At 34.7% G+C, this 18951-nt stretch overlaps 2 pseudogenes; one reads left to right on the top strand and one right to left on the bottom strand.

Annotated features, from left to right (window-relative positions):
* Positions 1–6950: 6950 nt before the first annotated feature.
* Positions 6951–11310, top strand: LOC120167662 (annotated as a pseudogene).
* Positions 11311–16256: 4946 nt separating this feature from the next.
* LOC120167661 lies at positions 16257–17819 on the bottom strand (annotated as a pseudogene).
* Between the last annotated feature and the right edge of the window lie 1132 nt (positions 17820–18951).

The raw sequence follows: 18951 nt of genomic DNA, 5'->3' as shown, positions 1-18951 counted from the left end.
AACATGGTTAGGGTAAAAATATCCTAGGTTTTGGAACGTGGTTTCGGGGTAGGCTCTAATTCTTCATGGTCTCCCGGTTTAGGTTTTAAAAAACGGTACCCGAGTCCTCCTTGTCGGTGCCCCCTTGGGCTTGCCAGACCCTTAGTCCTAAACCCATCACAGGCTTGTGTGGACTAAGTTAAACTCGAGGGGACACATTCCCTTATGCCCGCACGGTGAATAAATTCACACGAAGACATAAGGTATATGAATCCCGAAGGCTACTTGCTAGGCCCGCACGGTGAATAAATTCACACGAAGGCGTCGCTTTCACCCCCACTTAAAATAGGAATTGGAGCTCGGGTATAGAGCCTTAAATGAAAAAAACTTTGAAGTCTGAAATCATGAGAAAACGATTAGTCCAACTATTTACTCGAAAATATAATCAAAAGTAAGAAAAAAGGATCGAAATATTACCTTAAAATTTAAACTTACCATTTTCGTAAAAAGACAACTGGAAATTACCTTAGCCTGACTCGCTTACCTCAAAGTTCCCCAGCGGAGTCGCCAAGCTGTCGTAACCGCCTTTCGGTTGGGCCCCGGAATTGGGCTTCGACTTGGATGAATTGGGTTAGAGTCGCCACCGACCATTTTAAAACGAATTTAGGTGGGTCGGACACCATCTTACCTGATCTGCGTTTTACCAGAAACGTATCGGGTTCGGGAGTCGGTTACGATCAAGGAAGGATTAGCACCCTTGAACTGCCCTTTCGGTACTACGTAATTTCCAGTTGTCTTTAAGTACGAAAGTCGAAAGTTTAAATGTAAAGGTAAAATTACAATCCAAACTGCTTACTTTGATTTATGTGTAAAGGTCATGTAATGTGTTAGATTGGAAATAAATAATGGAGAAAGTACAAAAAAATGGAATAAAGGAATAATATATAATAAAGAAAAGAAATGTATAAAAAAAGGTTGGAAAAAAAGAATATAATAAATGTGTGTAGATATATATATATATATATATATATATATATATAATATGTAATAAAGTAAAATAAAAATATATACATATAAAATATTAGATAAAAAAAATAATAATAAATAAATATATACATACTAACTAAATAAATAAAAGTAAGAAAAAAGAAGTATAATATAATAAAAGCATATACGTACATACTTATGAAATATAATAGTGATGTATACATATACATTTAAACTAAAATATTGAAAGAAGTGACAATAATAACGAATAATGAAAAATTAAGAATGATAAATGATAAAAATATGGTTGACTATATATAATAAGTGCACTATTTAAATAAAAATAAGAGGGGGAAAAACGTGAAGGGACCAAATTGAACGGAAAATTGAATTTGGGATTGATTTAGAAGAAATTAGGAGTGAAATAAAAGATTAGGAAGAAAGAGGGACTGAAACAGTATTAACCCTCTTTTGAAAGGATACACGTGGATCCATTGCATGGAGCAGAACATGCCATATATTTAGGTTAAAACTATTTTGACAATTCTCATTTTCCCTTTTCATAAGCCGAGACCCTCCCCCTTTCTAAGTTCTCTGGGCCATTCTTCCAAGTGAAGAACACAGGCCTCGTTTTCCAGAAAACACCGCCTCGCGCCGCCTCGTCGTCGCCGTTGAACGGTGACGGCCACCGTTCATCGGCGGCAAAATTTATATTTTTTGGTTTTTTTTTCGAAAGCTTTTCAAATTTCTTTTTCACCAATCGAATCTGTTTTTCAAAAATCAACCCGGAGGAGCGTAGATCTAAAAATATTTCGGAAAAAAAAGGCCTCACTTCGTTCATCAACCAAAAACGTTTCTTTTGAGTTTTATTCGAACCACGACAATGAAAGAGATACGCATACAAGGTAAAAACGACAAACAAGGTAAGGAAACACTACCTCTTTATTTCCTTTCAAACTGATTACAATAGCTTCGAGTACTTCTATATTTCTCTGGTATTTCCGTAGGACTTTCGTGTGTTTTTTTTTTGTCTTCCCCCCTTTCTAAATGGATTATATGTCTTATTTATAGCCTAGAATCTAAGTGTTTGACCCCTATTAGAACTCTAACTCCAATGTTTGTTGGCTTGTTATCTTCATGAAATCCTTGCGCCGGAGGAATCGGAGTTGTGGGGATGTGAGACGGGTGGCCGTGAAACTCGGAAAGGGAGGCGAGGGAGCTTGTGGCGTAGAACAGAACACTGCCAGGGTTAGGGTTCCTCACGGCTGTTGAACTGGGCTTGGTTCGTTTGTTGGGTTGCATGTTCAGGCCTGTAAAAAAAACGAAATTAATAATATTAACATTATAAGGACGCAAATCATGTGTTTACACAAGGGTTCTGGAAAATGACGAAACTAGCAGATGGGGCAGACAGTGTTTATTCCCATCGCACCACAAGCAGCATATGGGTAAGACAATGAGCTTTGTCGGTGTTGCAATCTCAGGGGGGTAAATGTCATTATGAGATGTTTAAGTAAAAGTCGGCCTAATATATAATTAAACAAAGGTACAATTAGAAATGTTAATTTTATTTTAATATTTTTGATGAAGCGTTACTTAAAATGTTAATTTTTTTATCGTTTTCGGTTATAACCGAAAATATTATGGAGAAAGTAACATTTTCGATTTCAACAGAAAACGTTAAAAGATTAACATAGTAGGTAATAAAATTAATATTTTAGGTAATGTTCTACCAAAAATGTTAAAGAAAATATTAATATTTTCGATTATATATTTTCTTAACCTTATATTAGATTGTCGTACTACAGAACTATCGTATAATTTTGTAACATATTACTGTTTCAATAAAAGAACCATTTTTTCCATCAAAATAAAAGTTGGAATTTGTTTAATAAGTCCACCATGCTAATTGTGTAGCTTCCAATAAGTATATCTGACTAATGTGCAGACAGTAGGCCTTGCTCTACAACAATGTTTAAATGGGCTACCACATGATGAGCATGCAACAACACGCACCCAAAACATTTACCATATCTTATATGGATGTGTTAATGTACAGTTCTCACCTAATTTGCCACCTAACATATAAATATATATGCCAACATAATCATACACTTTTCTTCAGCTCAATACAAATGACTAATTACTACTCGAGGAACCTCATGGACCATATGGTCCACAACCACTAATTAAGCCTTATTGGTTAAAAACGGTAAATTATCTTATTGGTCACTAAATCATATGACCAATTATATTTTGGTCATAGAATAGAAAAATTCAATCAAACTACTATTTTTTTATTTTAAGTTTAAAAAATCATCTATCATCAAATTAGTAATATCGAGACTAATATGATTATCTTAAAATGTATATGATACATTTGTACATTCCATTTGATCTTAATTCAAAATAATTTAATAAATTTAATCTTCTATATTAAAAAATTTTATTATTATATTTGATCTTTATTTTTTCTACAGATAAATAATCATTATATAATTGATATAAACCTGGTTTTCGACCACTATCATCTGCATCACAACATCAAAACCCAACCTTTAGCCGAAACCCCAACTTCACCATTAACCAACCCAATATTGCCACCATTGATCCGCTCCACAAAACCTCAACCACTACTGTCGTCCCACATTCAACCATCATTAATCCCCTTATAAACTCACAGTCAATTCTTGTCGAATCGAACCATAACCTCAATGGTAAAAGATAATTTTGTTCTTCTTAGAGGTCCTAGTTCGAACAGCTGTATCTGCAAAGTTTATTTTCGTTGTCAATTTGATTGTAACCCATTGTTACCGGAATCATCAAAATAACAAAAAACCAAACCCTCAAATAGAAACAATCCACACCAGCAAGCAAAATAAAAAGGAAAAAAAGAGTGGATTGAAAGGAGGAGAAAAATGAAAAAGGAAATGAAGAGACAGAAACTTTCCATTTTTGGTCATTGGTTTGACATTATTTCAAATCAATCCAATGATGGATAATACAAATCCGACATGAGAATAATTTAAATTGAAAATTTATTTTTGAGTAAGTTTTGAGGAAATCTAAACCAACAAAAGTAAAAAGGAAAGGAAGCACTTTCAATATCTACATCAATGGGAGGAGATCAACAACGACGGTGATGCATGTGAATTTTGGTTTGTTTAGGGGGAAAATTGAAACCGATAGAAAGAAAGAAGAGGATTTGGAGAGAAATTATATAAAAAAAAGATTGGTTTGCCTTTGGAACCAAATTAACAAAGTTTGTAAATTTAGAGGTTAATTTTGTCCAAAAATTAGAAATAAATTAAATAAATATATCAAAATAGAGGATTGAATTTGTTATCATACTAATTCAAAAAAAAATTGTTATCATACAAAATTTAAAACTATAATGTCAACCTCGTCCCAATAAATTTAACGATATATGACTTAATTGAAAATTAAATGACTTAATTGACAAAAGTTTTTGTTTAGTGATTAGAATAGAATCAACGTTATAGTTTAGTGACTAATAAGATAATTTAAAATAAAATGGCAACTTACGAATCTATGTTATAAGTGGGAGGGGCAATAGCCCCTATCTTCGATGGTCTATTTATCTCTTAAGCCATTAGTAGTTTTGAAGCCATTATAATTAAGCCTTTATCCTTCCCAAAATTTTATGGTATAATTGTTTTTTAGGACACTACATATTTAAAATTTATGGAACTAAGCATTAATCTCAAATTTATTTGTTTAATTATATTTTAAGAACTTTGAATTTTAAAATTAATGAAAATAAAATCTCAATCTATTAATTTTTATGGTTTAATTACATTTTAGAACCCTATTTATTTTGAAGTTAAATAACTTATCCTCTCGTAGTCCAATCCTAAATCCATCCCTGACAGCACAAGATGGAGACATGGATGGGTTAATTCGTCCTTATGTTTTGAGTTTGAATTGGCTAATTCGTCCTTCACCGATCCGAGCCTTATGACAGCACAAGACGGAGACATGGATGAGTTAAACCCACACCTAACTCGATCAAGGTAAATGTGGATGTGGCTTTTCAAGCCGGCTCTAACAGGGCAGCTATTGGAGTGGTGGCAAGGGATCACAACAATTTGGTCATCGGAGGCATGACAAAACAGACCGAACCTCCTTTCAATGCAGAGTCAACGGAGGCACAAGCGTTTATACAAGGCATGATTTATTAACTCCAACTGGATCATCGAAGGTGATGCCATCGCTATCGCCAACCGAATCACGAAGCAGAAAGAAGACATCTCCCCAGTTGGATTGATGGTCAACGAAGCACATGATTTATTAAGCGCTAATCAAGGATTTAAAGTCTACTACACTTACCGAGAGGCAAATTTGATAGCGCATACGTTGGTACAGGATGCGTCGTCGAAAAACAATCCGACATTGTTTTTTCATGAAGAACCTGATTGTATTGAACAAATTGTAATCAATAACGTCATTAGAATTTAATGAATGTCATTTTTCAAAGAAAAAAAGATAACTCCATCCCTGAACGTATAAATGACCTCATCCAAGATTTTCTATATTACAGAGAAAAGGTGGAATTAGGATTTAATGAAAATTGAAAAGCAACGCATACACCCTGGAATCAGATCTAAAATATGTTTATTATTAAAATAAATATTAGGATATTGTGATTTTAATTAATTTTGACCTCAAATCATTCAAAAATCCAACTTTAAATAAAATTTCAAATGCGTATAGTTCCCAGAGATGAGCGAGATTTTTTATCTGACCTATGCACGCTAACTTAATTAGTTACTTGATGGGTAGTACGTTGCAAAAAATAAAATAAAATGGTACGAGGTAAAAGATTCTTACAAAGGTTTGGTATAAAATTCGGGTGGTTCAGCTATATAATTTATAATTTAAAGTTAAGAAATAATAGAAAATCAAATGCGATAAAAAATATTATTAAGAAATATAATATTTTAGGTTAGATATAATCTAAAATGTTATTTTCTTTGTAATGTTATATTATTTATAACATTTTAGATTATAATTGAAAATGTAACGAAAAAAGTAACATTTTATGTTACGTCTAACTTGAAATGTTATATTTTTTAATATCATTTACGATCACACTCAATTTTTATCTTTTTAATGTTTTTAAAAACTTTCGCATAAAATTCATGATCTCTATAATTTAAAAATTACCCACTTACGCCCTTACTAGTACCTAAATTTTAAATAAAAAATTATTATAAATAAGCTATACATATTAAATTAATCAAAACCAACTAAATAATGGTATATGTAAGGTTAAATTTCTAATCATCATGTATACCTACTAATTTTATATTAAGTCATCATCAGGTTCGATTTTAGGGGCTCACTCAATATTTCAAACACAAAAACGATTAATTTTTGCCTCTTAAGAATGTGCCCAACCCATTTTCCATCTTCTTAGCGGGTCCTCAAGGGCAGATAATCGGAGGGTTCGTCGCTGGCTCCTTGGTAGCAGCTGACACGGTATTTATACTAGCTGTTACGTTTAACAACCTATTATATCAATGGTACCTGAAGGAAGAGAAGTGGTGAAGAACACGGTATCGTCTGATGAAGGATGGGAAGGACAATTGCTGCCCTGTTTGATTGTGGTAGAGATATTGGTCACGGTGGTGGTGGGTGGACATATTTAGTGTTTCAATGACGATGACCGATGATGGGGCATTGTCGGTTTCTAGGCTGAGTCGAGATATGAGAGAGAGAGAAAGTAAAAAAAATTGTGAAATTTGAAGTTTGACTTAAATGTTTGATTAATTATTTTAAATTAAAATTAAAATTTATATTATATTATTTCACGTCATCGTTTCATGTAAGTGAACATTATAATTAACATTCGGTGGCAGAAATATAATAATATGATCTACAATTAACTATGGCCAAAATAATATAAATATAAGAATATAATAATAGGATCCATAAATTAATTTCACCTCCGACAGTAATAGACTTTCCCGCAGACACGTGACTGTTTACTTAGTTTCCCCCATTATCGACGGCCGACAGTCCTCTTCCTTGTATGAATGACACTGTGATCCAAAAACGTGAAAGAAGCTCGAAAGCTACACTTCTCCCTTTGAAAGAGCGGCAAAACCCCCAAAACCCTACTTTTGTTTCTTATGTAACTCATGTTCCTTGTTACCAGCGCATCGGATCCTTGCCTGTTTGAAACTGTGCATCGTGTTTTTCGCGAGAACGATTAAGTAACCACAAGTGAACTCAACAAACAAATCTTGCATTTTTTTCCTTTTTCTGTTGGAAGTTCATTTTTTTTAATCTGTTGATGAAGAAGCATCATCGATGGCAGAGGATTCTGATCCTCTCATTGCTCTCTTTCTCTGTTTGCGCTCCAATCGTGTTGGTCTCTTGGAGATTCAAAACCCTTACTTCCTTCGGTAATCTTTTTCAAATCTGTTTAGCTTAATTGCTTGAAATGAGAATTTGAACTACTTTACCGTTAGTGGAGTAGTTGATCAGACGGGAAAGCCAATGAGAATTTCTTAGCAGCTTTCCTACTTTATGTTACAGAAAGAATTGCATAATTTTCAAGCTATGATGTATTGACCAATTGCATGTAATTCATTTAATTTTGATCTTTCGTGATTTGATTTCTTCTTCTTCTTTTGTTGAAAATTTCAGATGTTGACTAATATTGTTTTGTTTGCATTTTTTATTCTGTAACGGCAGGCCTGAAGGAGTTGAAGGAGGATTCGCCCAGTGTTGTATGGATCTCTCTTCCTTGGATGTGTTCTTTTCCCTTTTTGGATAAATTTCTAATGGGTTTTGCTTTGTTTGATTCAGAAGAATATGGCTGATGTTCTAAGACTCAACTCCATTGATCAGGTAGCTTTAATACTTATGGATTATTTTGCTTTGAACATTTTATCTTTACTCGATTCTGACAGTTTATGGATTGTTGCTTTGTTACATAGGAAGCTTCCGAAGGATTAAAAGGTCCAGAACTAGATGTTTTCAAAGACAAAGATTTTAGTTCCGTGGTTAGACGCAGTTCTTATGAATATCGTGATTCAGATCGATTTGGGGATGCACAAGAAGATTTTAAATATTAGAAGCAAACGGTTGTATTACTTGGGTGCATGTAGTGTCTTTTATCATAGAATTATAGTTTACTGAGCTGAATGTGACTGAGTTGCTACACTTTCTGAATTCAGAAACTAATGAGAAAGGAAAAGACGAGCATCAAATTCAGCAGACTATAATACAAATGAACAATAGAGAAAAGGTATGAATATGAAGTATCATGAGGTGGTAAACATTTGAATGTAAGTTTAGACTATAGATGGTTGCAGTGATGGGGTACAGCGTGATTGTTTTCCAGAATGGTCGGAGCAATAGTGGGTTGAGCTAGTTTTTTTTTTTTTTTTTTGTAACATATGGTTGACAGCAACTTATTGATGCAGGAGCAACTCAATCAAGAGATGGGTAGTCATGATCAACTTTTGCAGTTTAAACCATTTAGGGTTGTGGATGAGAAGGTAAAACAGATGAGAGATCAACTAATTACAGCAAAGGCTACTTAAGTTTTGCACCACCAGGTAGTACGCCGCTTGATGAGATCGTTGCGAGCTCGAATCAGAGAGTTGGAACGAGCAGTTGACGAAGCCAGCAGGGATTCAGATTTACCAAGGAGGTAAAGAAGTGGACGATATTTTAATAATAATTTTACCAAAGCATTTATATTCAATAATAAAGTTGATTCTCGACTAGTATTAAGTAAATAAGCTTAGATTTGGGGTTGAATACTTGAATTGCTTCAACTGAACTTTATAACTGAAACAGTTAAATTCTCAGCGTTCACAGAAAATGAGATCAATGGAGGCTACTTTGGCCAAAGCAAGTCAGGTATACCCTGACTGCCCTGAGATGGCTACAAAACTTCATACAATGGCTTATAATGCTGAAGAACAGGTTCAGATACTGAGGAATCAAGAGTCGTATCTTGTTCAACTCGCCGGAAGAACTACCCCTAAAGGCCTTCACTGCCTCTCCATGCAGCTAACAGCTGAATATTTTTTGCTTCAACCTGAGGAAAGGAAACTTTCTAACCAACAAAATTTGAATGATCCAGACCTTTATCACTATGCAATTTTCTCTGACAATGTTCTGGCTTGTTCAGTGGTTGTTAACTCCACAATTTCCTCTGCAAAGGTAAACTGCCTTTGTCCATTTTACATTCTTTGTTGTTGTGTTATCATTTTCATTAAATTTGAACCTCTGCTAATGTTAGGATGTTAATCATGGTTTAGCTCATTCGTGTTTGTTATTACATTCACATAACAAAATTGTCTTAATTCTTGCATTGATTATGCGGTTTTACATCAATTGATGCTAATTGATGCAGTTATTATAATGAATAATAATGGCTTGAGTTTTTGTAGCCTAAGCTTTCCAAAGTTGCAATGGTTTTCATTCACCTTTGCTTCTTTACCATAAGCTCATCCCTATCATGCTTTCAGATAAATTTCCCCTTCAAGAAGATAATATACTCTTCCGTCATTGCTCCATTTATTTTGACGAGTTATATGCAGTCAGTTCAGGATTGAGCCATTGGCTTTACCTGTTAGTAGATGTAATATCCCTGATAATTAATATTGGTTATGCAGGAGCCTGAAAAAATTGTTTTTCATGTGGTGACCGATTCTCTCAACCTCCCGGCAATTTCAATGTGGTTTTTATTAAATCCTCCTGGAAAAGCTACTATACATGTTCAGAGCACAGATAATTTTGATTGGTTGTCCACCAAGTATAATTCAACATTGAGGGAACAGAAGTACTATGATCCAAGATACTCATCTGCCCTTAACCACCTTCGGTTCTATCTGCCTGACATCTTTCCGGCACTGAATAAGATTGTACTCTTTGATCATGATGTAGTAGTGCAAAGAGATTAACCGAAATTTGGAGCGTTGACATGAAAGGGAAAGTAATGCAGCAGTGGAGACTTGTCTGGACACTGAAGCCTCTTTTCATTCAATGCACATGTTTATGAACTTTTCAGACCCATTTTTGATAAGGAGGTTTAATGCTAATGTTTGCACCTGGGCATTTGGTATGAATTTATTTGATCTTCGTGAATGGAGAAGAAAAAAGTTAATCATGCTCTACCGAAATTACTTGCAACTGGTATGAGCTTATACTTTCTTTGTATACTTGTATTTTTATATGTTTTCTATGCTAATTTTATATGCTTGTGAATTTATTTTGATTCCATAGTTCTCTGAAGCTGCACATTAATTCCTCGAAAAGATGGTTAATGTTATTGGGTGCTTTAGGTTATGTTTAATCTGTTGGTAAAATAATCAATTTGTATAAAAGATGCATCAGCAGCTTTGTGTTAGTGTGACCTGTGAATGATGTATGCAAACAAAAATCTCTACCGATTAGTCGGAACTTATTCAACCCTAAAATCCGTATCGGCGGTTAGGTGCATTCATAATAGTTAGTAATTTCTATTTGAATGTTTGCTGTGTGTTAGGTACATTCATAATTGTTAGGTATACAACTTATTACTTGCTGTGCATTTCTCAGGCTTATTGGTATCATGTTCTGTAACAGGGACGTAAGAGGCGATTGTGGGAGGCAGGAAGCTTGGCCATAGGTTGGATTACTTTCTACAACCAAACTGTGGCTTTAGAAAAGAGATGGCATACAGTTGGGCTAGGTTATAACTCGGGTATTGCGCAGGGTGATATCGAGAATGCTGCAGTTATACACTATGACGGATTCATGAAACCCTGGTTGGAGATCGCAATTGCTAAATACAAAGGCTATTGGAGCAAACATTTGCTGTATGACCACCCTTACTTGCAACAGTGCAATATCCGTGAGTGATCGAAGTTGTCATACAACTTGAATTCTTATTCGTACCGAAATTACCAGTGACGTCTCTCAGAAACTGCTCCTCGGCTTTCTCACTTGTCTCTTTGAAATCTAGATCTTCTCTTTGTGTCTACCAATGCTGCTCAAGATCCTGTTGTCTGTTGCACGTGATTGTTTTGACCTGATTCTTTAACACTCTTCCCCATGATTTTCCGAATCAAGCTTTCCATTCGTTTCCCAAATATAGATCGTTTCAGGGATGGAGTCGATTTATGGGCAAACAAGTTTCTGCAGGGATGCTGGCTGCATTGCAAGTATTCATTTGTACACAACTGATATCACAAATCCAGTAGCCTGAGTGGAAGCATATATGGAGATTTAGTAGGAATTAAATAAACTTTTATTACGGGATTCATTGTTATGTAGATGTTTCAGTCTCAGTTGTGGAACTTGTTCTTAATTCTGAGGATGCATCATCACTTTGATTTTGTTCACTTTAGTCACTGGTTTTTTAAAAAGTTACATTTTGGTTACTTATCGATATATTTAATTTTGGTCACTTACGTTATTGATTGTTATATTTTGATCATTGAGCTGTTAATTCTTATTAGTGTGATGATAATATTATTTGAACCCTAAACTTTGGATGAAATATCATTTTAACCCTTAGCTTCATGTCAATGAAGGCCACACACTCCTATCTTCATGATCGGGTTTTCATACCTAAATTGGTGCTTTCCATTTCAAGTTCTGCAGCCTCATTTTTTCTTATGTGCGCCGTTGTTTACCAAGGATTTGCAGTTGGTATCAAAGCTTGGCTTGCTTGACTAAAGCAGACTTTGAGTGGAGAAGTTTCCGACTGTACAAAGACTCTTGAATTTCATCTTTACACAGGTTGTCGAGATGCCAAAGATCAGCTTTGAAAGCCCTTATAGATTCTTCCATTCATCTACAATTTCCATCATTGGCAGCACTTTAAACCAAATTATTTCCTCTCTGTCTTTAATTAGAAGAAGATGCTAGTGTCTAATGTCGAGATGCCAAGCCTAATTGCTTGAGTTATGGGTGTATATCTTGAGGGTGATCAACGAGTTCTAAAAGGCATATTTCAACAGGTAAAGGGTCCTTGATCTTAAATTTTGAAGCAGACACCTCTGATGTATAAGTCTCACAAGAAATAGTTTGATATTGTTTATATATGTTTGATGGGTTGGAAAGATGTGAGCTAACGTGAGAATAAACCTAAATATATTTACACTTTTATTTTCATGATTCTCTCTATTTATTATTCTTCATGTTTCAATCAATGAAGGAACCACTCCACTTCACCTTCCTTCCCCCGACTCACTGAGTCTCAGTCATATACCCTTTATGTATATAAACCCACTGGTCTTCAGCTTCTGTTCTTACATTTCTCCTTATCATTTCTTGTTTATAAACAATTCAAACGAAATCAACAAAAGGAAACACTAACCGAGTCCAATCGCTTCTGTTCCTTTAATATGGGTAACCTCTTATCCATTCGATAGACATCCTGATCAGAAGGGAAAGAATGTAGTGTCAAGTAGGAATTAATATGAGTTGTAATTGAAGAATTGAGTTTTGTATGAATAGGGCGGACTCCCAAGGGACATCACCAACAAGCATCCGTCGCCATCTTTATCCTCAAATGTTGGAACATATCAAGCCATTAAGATCCATAAGCTTACTATCATTCATGAAATCCTTCAATATTCCTTGAGATCCACATTCCCTTCATTTTTATTTCAGTTTATATATAACTAAAAACAACTAATTACTATAAATTATATGCATGAAAAAATAAGATTAATCTTGATTGAATATTGAATATGTGTACCGATAGTCTGAACATTTTGGCAAGCACCGGAGAGTTGCTGGTAACTTTTGTACATCCTCAAGCCGGTGCACCGTCCAGGCTCACTTTCACAAAGGCGGCCTTCTCTGCCGGTGCTGCACTTTTGGGTGGATAACATGTTCTTTCGGAATGACCGGGCTGGTGGCCACCCTACACTTGGGCCCAAATTTTAAGACATGCCTATAGAGATTACTTTATGGAACCATGTTATGTTGCTTATTTTTTTCTACACGTATTTGAAATGAAACCCAACGCACCGTCCAGGCTCACTTTCACAAAGGCGGCCTTCTCTGGCCGGTGCTGCACTTTTGGGTGGATAACATGTTCTTTCGGAATGACCGGGCTGGTGGCCACCCTACAACTTGGGCCCTAAATTTTAAGACATGCCTATAGAGATTACTTTATGGAACCATGTTATGTTGCTTATTTTTTTCTACACGTATTTTTGAAATGAAACCCAACTTTGGTTTTACGTTTAGTATTTTAAATTGGATTTCAGTATATCAACTATGCTATATATAACTGAAATAAATATTTGATTTATTAATCAATTAAATTAAATTTGATAATAAAATCATCATAAAGATATGTTTTTCAAGTGCTTACTTATTCACAATATTAAATTCAAACATCTAATTTTACTTAAAGAACTTAGTATCCCATCTCATTAATATATATATATGTGCGCGCGCGAGCACGCAAAAGTAGTTCAAATCATGTCAAAGTTTTTAATTTTACATTTCTTTTAAAATTGTTGAAATTATTGGAGAGTAAAAAATTAAATTAATAATATATAAATGAATTTATATATATATGTCTAAGTTCATACATAATGAAACCAGAGACATTTATATAAAATATGTGATCATATCCAGTAATATATTATTTGAGAAGTGAAGATCCAATGTTCTTGGGGACAAACATAAGTAAATAGCATCAAAATCTAAAGGTTATTATGGAAAATACTACTACTTTCTCTGAATGTTGTGAGCTCAAGTATGCAATAACCCTAATCATCCCATAACTGAGCACCTGAATGTTTCCAGGAAATATATACTATTATACATAAAAGAAAGGGCATTAAGCTTACTTGGGAGGTGGATCATGGTGAGAAGGGAAAAGATTCTTCTATTCATCATGGTCTGAAGAGGAAAGGTTAAGCTTGAAATCAACGGTGTGGGAGAAGCCTCTCTTCCTTAAAACATCGGCACCTTTACAAGGCAATCCTAGCCTCAGCTCTGTCTCCTCAAATCCCATTTTTTTCCTTCTCGCAACCTCCTCCTCCTACCTCCATACCTTCTGTCATATTGTATTTCTTTGTGTAGGCTTTTGAATAATAGAAAAGAAAAGGTTTAATTGTAATGACTAATAACCTGCAGAGGGTTGAAGATCATATATTGAAGTGAGTAATACAAGGAGTAAAGTGAAAAGAGAAGGAGACCGAGAACGACTATGGCGAAAGAGGACACTGTCGGGCCTTTCCACTATATTAATATACGAAGCGGTGGATTGTCTTTCTGCTATACTCGGATATGCCACGTGGTTATACCTGTGAGGTCAAGCTCACATAATGACATAATTACTTATCATGTTTTTGTATAATTATTGAAAACTATAATTACTTGAATATATTTATCAATAGAATGTAATTGTATTATAATTTTCTATATAATATTTAATAATATAAATTATAATTATAAAAATTTAAATTTTAAAATACTATAAATTATCATAAAAAAATAATATTTGGATGAAATCGACGAGTTCCAATGACGTTTATCATTTAATCTGTGTTGTTCGGATTGGTGAAATCGAATTGAAATCAACAAATATGTAATTTCCTCAAAAATAAAATCTGCCTCTCTAATTTGACGGGTCTTTGAAAACGATAACGTTTCCACACTGACGATCGGAGAAGTTTGGTAAGGCATAAACAAGGGCCAGTTTGACTCGCACTGGATCTGTTTACAGATGAATATGGTAGTCTGATTTGGAACGCTTTCGCTTCTCTCCTTTCCTAAATTTCTTAAACAATTTGGATCCCATATAAATTCAAGTATTTGACTAGGAGTATTTAAAATTCGGTTTTAACCGAATTAACCAACCGAACTGAATTAGTTCAGTTAATTCGGTCGGGGAACGGTCAAGGATTTTTTGAGAATTCGGTTAACGGTTAATTCGGTTCGAAATCGATTAATTAACCGAATTAACCTTTAAATATAATTATATTAAGGCCCAATCCATTTAAAACCCATTTAAAACCCAAATCAATATTAATTAAAATAATCTCAATACTAAATGCAAAATGTTTGAATCAAATTAATTAGATATTATTTATAATTAGATATTATTTAAATTAATTGTAAATTATTTTTTAATTAAAAAATATTAAATTCTAAAATTCTAAAAAAATCGGTTAATTCGAAAATTAACCGAATTAACCAAAATTTATTCGGTTCGATTAACGGTTAAAGAAAAAAAAAGTTCAGTTAAGGGTATTTTGGTTTGATTGGCCACCGTTTTAACCGAATGAACACCCCTATATTTGACTGAATAATCAAAATAGAGATTGGGGCAATTTGATGAATACAACTCCATAAAATAACAACTTAGTTCAGAATCCTTTAAACAAAATCAAATTCTCTCTAATGATTATCCCTTAAACGATATAGAAGTTCAAATTTCAACATTGTGAATAACTAATTTGATTGGAATAATTATCCTAATATATAACTTTACCATACCCCATCTAATTTAGTCAGTGAATAAATATATGTGAAAAATGAAAAAAAATGGTTTAAATTTATATTTGATCCATTAAAATGTATAATGTCATAATCCATCATAAACCATGGCACCAACCATACATTAATTTTCTACCCGCAACTTGCAACCATAAATACATTAAATGTTGACGGCCAATTTATAAACTATATCTTGTTAGTAGCAATTCAGGGGAGCTACCACAAAAAGGTTAGAATTACTGAGATAAATTAATTCTAAAATCACATGAAATTACGACATCTCTATCTAATGTGGTAAAATTAGAAAGTATGCCTCCTTGACGGTTGCATTCATCTCATATCACACTCAAAGCTTCTGATCACGAGCTTTCAGCAACTGAGGCAATTAAGGTGCTAAATTCATATGTTCTATTGAAAAAAGAAGTGCTAATTATATGGATCTCTCTCCCTTGAACGCAAATGATGGAGGCTTAAAGTGAAGTGCATTCATGCATTCCAATGTAAAGTGCACATGTATGCATCTTGATACTAGGATGTTGGCTCCCGGATCCTGAACTCCTGGGCAAATACAATGAAGATAAGATCGCGCTCTTGTTCCCCATTCTCGAAAGAGGCAGAACATTCTATCAAGTTTCCTTAAAATATGTCATGAATATTTCTCAAGCAAATAACTAAAAGGCCACCAGATTGACTCTTGTGAAGGTGCAAGACATTCAATGGAGGGAATCCATATGAGGAAACAAGAGAAAAATGCAATTTCTGCAAAGAGTCAACTTAAAAGAACACATTGGCAGTTTTGAACACGAAACGAAGACATGACATATACCAGCATACACAGTGGGGTGGAAACCACCAATGGCTTAATTCTATCTTCTAGGTATTCTTTGACAAAAGAAAATGATTTTGGATTCTTTCTATGAAGGTCTCTGTCCTAGTTACCCATGAAAACAATTAATTCATAGCAACATTCGTAAGTGGCGGCAACATTGAGATGCAAATACCCAAGCAGCCCTTCCTCAAATTTAGAGTAAAAGACCCCCAATCCCATGCTGGTTCACAAGCTAATATGTAAAGCAATGCATAAATCATAATTGAAAAGCGGGGGGAATTATAAGGATTGCTTCTTCGTAAGGCAGTAGCAGTGAGGCTGAGCAAGCAGAGTAGTAGCTCTTCCCTGCTAAAGGAAGTAAAATATGATCAGCCTAAGGCAGATTTACAAGTTCAACATAAAATAAAATAACAAAGAAAAAGGATTAAATTAACAAAACTATTTGCAAATAATCATCTTTAAGGAATGATAATCTCACAAATATAAAAGTGAGAAGAAAATAACTTGGAATTTTAACCATCAACTAAAAGTAAGGAAAGTATTCAACAGAGATACAAGTACCACGTTTAAAACTGCCAGTTCAAGAAAAAAGAACATGGCGAAAACTAAAAATGGTTCCATCATCGCTCAAAATGAAGACACAAGTTCAATCCAAGTACCAAGTACAGAGTTGCAGAAGCATATAACAAAACAAGACGTGAATCTAAAAGTAAAAATTCGTACCAAAAGGGGGGGGGGACACTGAAACTTTAGAAACAAACAAGCTCTCTTATCCTTCTCTTCCCTCTCTCGATTCCATTGTTCAATCCTGGCTCTCCGCTCCTCACTCCCTTCCCTAGCAGGTGGAGGGCTTCTGCTTCGCCTAGGACTCCCATTTTTCTCCTACCGCTTCCTTCACGGTCATGCCTGTCAGATCTCTTCGCCCATTCCTATCGCGGTCACGGTCCTGGACTCTCTGTCACGCCTGTGGCGTGGACTGGCACTCCTGCGGCGTGGACTGGCGCTCCTGCTTCTACTCCTTCTGTACTTGCGGTACCTCCCGAACAGCTTCCTTCTCAGCTCCCTTCCAATTACCTTTACGTGCATAAAATTACAGTAACCCCCACGGTTACAGCTGTTCTCCTCGTATTGCCGACAAGTGGCCTCGCGGAAATCAGTGACCGGGGAGAAATCTGCAATGATAGGCCGACCGGAGTAGAACCTTCCTTGAAGAGCCTGGAGTGCAGCCGCTGCCTGGTCCTCCTCCCTGAACTGGACATAGACTTCCGATCATGTGATCGGCAAGGTTGTCACAGACGTTGAGGTTCTCGATCTCGCCGAACTGGTTGAGCTCCTCGAAGATGTCCTCGTAAAAGTCCTCGAAGTGTTCTTGAATCTTGCGGGGGTCGATGGCTGGCCTTGGGCGTCCACTCCGGGCGTGATCATGTCGGGGCGCTGGTACATATTCGACAGCAGGAGGGTTGGAGAGATCGTCGGGCGATTGTGGAGCCGTGAGCACCTGTCCCCGTGTCGGCATGCTCCAATCTTGAAATAGAAGGGACAATTCACGCGGTCCTTCTCGGTGCCGAAGATTGAGCCAAGTGTTCCGCCATTGTCGGTGCAAGGAAATCAGGAACAAAACACAATGGCAGAATATTTGTAGATATAAAATCTTAATTAAAAGCCACTAGTCAAAATGAAGGGGAAGGAGACGATAACGTATCGGAGTACAGTTAGGGTTTCGAAGCCCTAAATTGGAGTTTCTCGGAAGGGAAAGAATCGATTCTTCAGAAATGAATTTTCCTTCACGTTTGGGCCTTCGCGGTTGCTGATTCAGCAGGCCGGGCTAAGCTTTCTAAACAACGAGATTTGTTTATGGAGAATTTACCCATTAAATGCTGAAAATAATAGTCCTTTTAAAAGGAAAATGGGTATTTATCACACAAAAATAAGCATGTAATTGATTATAAATTATTTAATCATAAATTAAATTAGAGGTTTCACATATCGAAACTTAAACAAATTAAAAGCTAAGTTAAATCAAATTAATAGACAATCACACAACTATTATTTATCAAATAAGGATTAATTTGTCATATTGATTAAACTGAAAGGATACAATCAATATAATTCATTAAAAGGGATTTAAAATATATATTTTTCAAATTGTGCAATATAGAAATCAACTGGGCTGTTTCGACATGCCTTATGGTTTCCAATGTCCAGTTTCGATATAAGAAATTACTAGAATTTGGTATAAAACGAATAGATAATTTTTTAAAATTTAGTACTCTAAAATATAAATTCAATTTTCTTAAAACATCAAAAATCCCTAAAACTTACTTAAACATCAATATATATATATATATTATATATATATATATATATATATATATATATATATAAACAATTTTTTTCTTATCTTAATAAAAAAGGTTATTATTTTTGTCTAATAATATTTAAATGATATTAATAAAATCAGATTGACTTAATTCAACAATTTCTGAAATACTTTAATTTAAAGGTAACTCAAGTTCCAGTTAGGCCTAACAGTGGGTTTTCCGCTCGTTTTGATAAGAAATTTCACCTACTATAATATTCATTAAAATAGCTTAAAGAAATTATAATTATATAATATAAACATGATTTAATATATATTATTTTGTAAAATAATCACATTC

The sequence above is a fragment of the Hibiscus syriacus genome, unplaced genomic scaffold, assembly GCF_006381635.1.
Source record: "Hibiscus syriacus cultivar Baekdansim isolate YM2019G1 unplaced genomic scaffold, ASM638163v2 tig00111693_pilon, whole genome shotgun sequence".
NCBI lineage: Eukaryota > Viridiplantae > Streptophyta > Magnoliopsida > Malvales > Malvaceae > Hibiscus > Hibiscus syriacus.
This window is presented reverse-complemented; position numbering and strand designations above follow the sequence as displayed.